The sequence below is a fragment of the Solea solea genome, chromosome 16, assembly GCF_958295425.1.
Source record: "Solea solea chromosome 16, fSolSol10.1, whole genome shotgun sequence".
In the NCBI taxonomy this organism is placed as follows: Eukaryota; Metazoa; Chordata; class Actinopteri; order Pleuronectiformes; family Soleidae; genus Solea; species Solea solea.
Genome location: NC_081149.1, coordinates 4212061 through 4218570, shown reverse-complemented (window position 1 = coordinate 4218570; position 6510 = coordinate 4212061).

Genomic DNA, 6510 nt, shown 5'->3' with positions numbered 1-6510 from the left:
ATAACACCCACCTCATGTTTCACCCCCGTTGGTGCCATTAATATGAAATCCTGACAATAAAATTATATTTAAAGTGTAGCAGCATTTAAAAAAAAATCTCTTTTGTTTGTGGAGGTGAGGGTGTGTGTGTGTGTGTGTGGGAGAGAGAGGGGGTGGGAGGTGGTCAGGGGCTGTTAATGCTACGAGCCACTGAATGAGACGGCGTGGGGAGTCGGTGAGTGCAGATAAAGCCCTCCTCATGTATCAGCCTGCTCACCTGTCTGCAGCCAGACCCTTGTAATGGATAGACACGAGCTGCAGCCATCACTCATACTCACACTGCCTGCCTCTCTCTCTGTGTGTGTGTGTGTGTGTGTGTGTGTGTGAGAGAGAGTGTGTGTGTGTGAGCGAGCGAGAGGGAGGGAGGGAGGGAGAGAGAAAGAGAGAGGGTGTGTGTGTGTGTGTGTGTCTTGTGCAGTTGGGAGGTGGTGGGAGTGATTATATGTCTGCATGGGTGCATGACAGAGAGAGACAGAGACAGAGTGTGTGGCTGTGTATGCATTTATGTATGTGTGTGTGTGTGTGTGTGTGTGTCTTCAGTTGTATAACTTCTGTCTGTCACTTTGATTGATACTTCTTACACTGACACCATTTTGGTATAAAAAAAAAATCACTCTTTCTCTGCGTTTCTCTCTCTCTTCATCTGTATGTGTGTGCGTGCGTGTGTGTGTGTGCGTGTGTGTGTGTGCGTGTGTGTGTGTGCGTGTGGTGTCTGCGACTCACTGCTGACTGTCCAAACGGACATGACAAAAGAGGTCAGGGCTTCTACTGAGACTCACACCTGTCCATCGTCAGCTGATTGTTGCAACAACAACAAAAAAAGAAGAAGAAGAAGAAGAAGAAGAAGAAGAAGAAGAAGAAGAAGAAGAAGAAGAAGAAGAAGTTTTTTGAAGTTTGCAGAGGTCAGACAGTTGCCTGGTTCTGCCACCAGGTGCTGCTAATGAGCAAAAGCATCCATTCAGACATGCGTACATTTATATGTGAGTGTGTCTTCATGTCCACACAACACGTGGACACAGACTGTGCTTGTTTCAAACCAGATGTCCTCGTGTCATCCTTTTCAATCAATACACATGATTGCCAGGCTGACCTGACCTTTGCAGGGGTCAAAGGTCAGCCTCCCAGCCTACTGCTGTTGCCACAGTGCTGAACGGCATCCTGAGGAGTGTGTGTGTGTGTGTGTGTGTGTGAGAGAGAGGGAGAGAGAGAGAGAGAGAGGAGTGTGTTAATGCATCTGCCAGAACCTCTCTCTCTGTGTGTGTGTGTGTGTGTGTGTGTGTGTGTGTGAGAGTCAGAGTATATGTGAGAGACTTTGTTCTCCATCAGTCATAATGTGTAATAGAAGTCTGATAATTTGATTTGGGAAGTTGTAATGTGATTATGAGACAGTGGCAGGTCCTGTGTGCACAGGGGCCACACACACACACACACACACACACACACACACACACACACACACCTCATAGAGGACATGTGGGACACACATTTATGCACTGAGCGTCACACAGAGGCTCCTTGTGTCTGTGTGTCCAGGGGTGAGTTTGCCCTCAGGCCGGAGGAATGACATCACTGAACGTGTCAGAAGTCCACACACCAGGACAACAGTGCTGTGTGTGTGTGTGTGTGTGTGTGTGTGCTTTACAGGCAGGAGAAAGGTAAAATAAATCTATATGGAGCTTTTTCTTCCTTTAGATGAATGCATTTTATCATTTAAACACATGTTTAAACACATGTTTAAACACATGTTGAGACACGTTTAGACACATGTGGTGGCAGATTCAGAAAACCACCGCAGACACAATTCTCTCATATCCTGTTCCCATTGTTGAAATAGGCCATTTAAATACGAGTTTAAATACAGGTTTCTATTGTCTTTAGCAACACAAACCCTGGATGATAACACTCATTTCTTCTTTGTCTTCTTTGTTTTTGGCAGTGATTTGTGTCTGATGTGCTTTTATCCTCCAGCTGTAAACAATGAATGTTTGGAGCAAAACTTACTCTTTACAACTCAGTTGAAAGATGAGAAAGAGCGACTGTAGTAAAACAAACAAAACAGTGACCACTGTAACATTGTTTTTTTAACATCTTCTTTCTTTGTTCTTCTTCCTGCACATTTGTAACGTGACATTTCAAGTATTGTAGAATCAGGGGTGACATTCGCGTTATACCCACTATTGTTAGTGGGACATGTAATCTGCTGCACTACAATCATCCACATGACATGACAGTGTGTTTCAAACAAAGCATGACATCTTTAGGTGTCTCAGTAGTTGCATCAGAGCTGAGCATGGTCAAACGTCCTCGTCCCATACACACCCAGTCTGTCCCTGAGGTCAGCTGATCTCCAGCACAATAGACCCCGTTCAGACATGGTATTAACGTTTGTCCACAGTGGTCCAGGTCTGTCCTGAATGTGTCCTCAGTTCCCGTCACAGAGACCACATGCAGAGGTGGTTTGAGCTACAGTCCACATTCATGAGCTGTCCTGAGGACGCTGTCTGTCCTCAGGACAGCTCAGAGATGTCGGTGTGTATTTGAACAGGAGACACATCAGAACACATTGTCCCAGTTGTAATGTGCCAAAATGTCCTCACAGGCAAAAGAAGCCAAATACCAACGTCCTTAGATGCACTGGAGCGTACAGAGAAATGAGAACATGCAATTATCTAACTTTGTTTATGATTAAATGAAGAGAGAGGAAACACCTTACTAAATCATCATTATCCTCAGCTAGTATGGACCTGATAAACACATTTTACGGTGCTTTATGTTTTCTTAGCTTTTCGTGTTTTTCTGGATTCTACTGAGTGATGTAAGCATTTAAAACACTGTTCTTTTTCTTATGCTATGTTATATTGTACATGCAAATTAACAAATGATCAAAATGATCAGTCAGGAAGTCAGAATTTACTGAATAGCCTCCAGGGGGCGACTCTACTGGGTGCAAAAAGAAGTATGTTTTAATGTTTTTATCTTCTGTTTCTTTGTAACGTCACTAAACATTGAGCAGTTCACGTTTCAAGTCTTCTTTTTGTAAATTCTGTTCCCGTAGACAATAAAGTGGACACCAGTGTGACTGACAGCTGATATCATCCAACAGGAGTTCAGATTTTTATGGGTGTCATCCCAGTGGGTTGGCTCTTGAACAGAACCCGTTACAAGCACGAGCGGCGCCAGGATTTTGATTGTGGGCGGGTCTCCAGAAAACTGGACGGGCCAGTTAAAAAATGAGTTCCCCTGTGTGGCTCTTGTGTCGCTGTCCTCAGCTCAGTGCTGAAACGGACACAGACATACACATACACGTTCATTTATCTCTTTTGAACGTTCAATACACAGAACGACTGAAATGATATCTTTGGCCTTGCCTTGCTGGTGTGAGGGGGTGTGGCTACTACGGGAGGACTTGATGGGGAGAGGGCGGCCGAGCTGGATGGTAACGCCCTCGTCACTCGTGATGTTTCCTCCTCCTGCTCCTCGGAGGCGTTTCTTAGTGAAGTGAAATGAAAACAAGCTGCTTCGCTTTGCCGTGTTTATGTTGACGGTTCATATTAGCTCATAGCTACTGTCTGTGGGCGTGTCCAGACCTAGTAGCACCGCGGGTGATTACAAGACCAGACGCGACTAAGCATCTCAAACTGTTAATGGATCCTTTTATTCCTGCCATATTTCATCAAACAGTTTCTGAATATCTGCTTTAGCTCTTATCTTACGTTTTGCACTTTTATTATAATGTGCTTTTAATTTGTGTAATTATTATTATTATTTTTTTAATGAAAATCCCTCTGTGCTTTTGTACGTGTGATAAACTTAATCACTTACTTGTTGTGACAAATGTACAGAGAACTACCAGCAGAAGTTTATCGTCTCCTTCAGCTCTGCGTGTTTGTTTTATGAGCGTCGTCGTTGTTGTTGTTGTTGTTGTTGTTTATAGTCAGCTATTAACTACACTATGTAAACTAACAGCAGGCGAGCACAGTGAGCGGCTAAATGATCTGTTCCCTACTTTTACAAATGGTTGTTTAAATGACAACGTGTGATTTTAATAGAGAAGATGTTGATGATGTGATATTTCTAAGCTTTCACCAGGTGATTTTATTTGTGCACAAACCTAAAGAGACGTGTTAATAAGTTACATGCAGTTTAGTTTGTGGTAACAGCATTTTCACTGGAAACAAAGCTGATTAACGCGTGTGTCCACCTATTTAAAGACTGAGGACACGTATTAGAATGTTAAGATTTGGTTTTAGGGTTGACATTAAACGTTTAGAGTTTAGAAGTTTAGTCAGAGTGAGGGGTGTGGTCAAACATTTAGATGTGATGGTTAAAATACATGATTACAGATCAGCACCTTTTACAGTATATGTGTTGCATCAATTCACAACATACATCATCATCTAGAGGCACTTTATGATAATGATGTTATTACAGTTATTACAGAAACACCCAACAGGAACACAATGAACATGAAGGAGGGGGAAGGGAAGGGAAGGGGGTAAGTGAAGGAGAGGTGGATGTGAAAAGAAGAATGGAAAGGACAGAAGAAGATAGAGGAGGGATAGAGACCAGCAACTGTGATGGAACAGGTGTATTTCAAGTAACCACAACATTAATAATAGTAATAGTAATAATATTTGGTTCCTGCTCCTCATGTGACCCTCAGAAAAGGACAAGCCAAAGATGAAGAGTGGATGAGGATCATCGTAACATTAGCAGTAATGAGTGTAGCTATATAATCTATAGGATTAAGCTGTGGTGTTGAAGGTGTAAAGGCCCTGGTTTACTTCAGCGCTCACCACACGTGGACCCAACGCACATCGTGCTCGCGACGCGTGTCATCAGTACACAGCCCGGATTTTGGAACCTGCGTGCAAAGGCCGGGATGTGTGTGCATAGTCAGCGCATGTGCAAACTGAATTTCTGCCCCACTGGTAGGTGGATTATTAAGCCCCGCCCACCAAGCAGAAAACATTTTTAAGCAACAGAAGAAGTCGTCATCCAAGCCTCGACTCCCCTGCTCCCTGACTCATCAGCTGATGACATGTCTGAGCGAGCTGAAGCATCGTTCTCTTCTTCTTTCTTCTATTCCCTGCGTCCAGACTTGTACCGCCACCCGATGGTGAAGTGAGGCAGCACAGGACCCTGATGTGCGGGTATACCAGTACCAGATACTGTATGTAACGTGCAATGCGACACGCACTTCAGCGAGCGCGGTGTGTGTGTGCAGAAGTATGCCAGGGCCTGAAGAGTGACTGTCCTTCTTCATGTGTCATCAACAAGGAAAGAAAACGTCATATTTGTGAGACCACTCCTTTCTCAGGATAAGATAAGATAAGATAAGATAAGATAAGATAAGATAAGATAAGATAAGATTAGATAAGATAAGATAAGATAAAATGAGATTAGATAAGATGAACCTTTTTTGATTTCCCAAAGGGGAAAGTTTGAAACGGAAGCTATTGCAGTGAATTTGTGAGTGAAACAATTATGACATCAACACTCACACACATGCATATCAGCAACAAAAGCCACATGGATTCTGACATGACTGCTCTCACTCATGTTCCACTTGGCCGTAGATATTGGATATACTGTATGTCTGATCATGTGATTTGTAAATCAGATCTCTGTGTCACATCAACAGAAAAAAACAGGGTATGAGTCTCTTCAGCCCTGTAATCTGAACGTGTCCTCACAGAGATAGAACTCTCTCTCTGTGTGTGTGTGTGTGTGTGTGTGTGTGTTCAGTCAGCAGGAGAGTGGGAAAAGCCACTGCAGAGATGCACAGTGGGTTTGTTCACTAAGAAAATAGATATCATTAGTGAGGTGCCCCACACACACTCACACACACACACTCACACACACTCACACAGCTAAGGTATCATTAGCTTGCTGTTTAGTATTCATACCCATCCTTTCTTCCCCTCCTGTGCACACACACGTTGAGGCAGAAATGATCCAGCAGCACCTGACACTCCATCATGATGTCAGAGTGAGATTTGGGTGTGTGTGTGTGTGTGTGTGTGTGTGTGTGTGTGTGTGGAGCAGAAAAGCAGTAAAGTAGAGACTGAGAGACATAAAGAGCCTCCAGTCATTAGCTGCATAACACCCTCCACTTCCTGCAGGGAGACACACGGACAGACAAAGAGAGACGGAGGCTGGACGGACGTTCACGGAGGAAAATATCATGCGCTTGATTTTATGTTTCACACTGAATTATTCAGTAAAACATTTAAAAGAAGACTAAGAGTCACAACTATGCTTTTGAACCTTGGAGGCTGCGCTTTAGCACAGCGGTGCTTTAGCCTGTTTCACATTCACCATGTTCACCGTGTTCACCACATTAGCTACTGAAGCATGTTGGACGATAACATTTGATCATCAGTCAACAAAAAGTCGGCTGAATAAAGTAGAGTTTTCAAGAATTTAATCATAAACTGATACGAGAAAAGTCTGTAAACAAAAGTTACA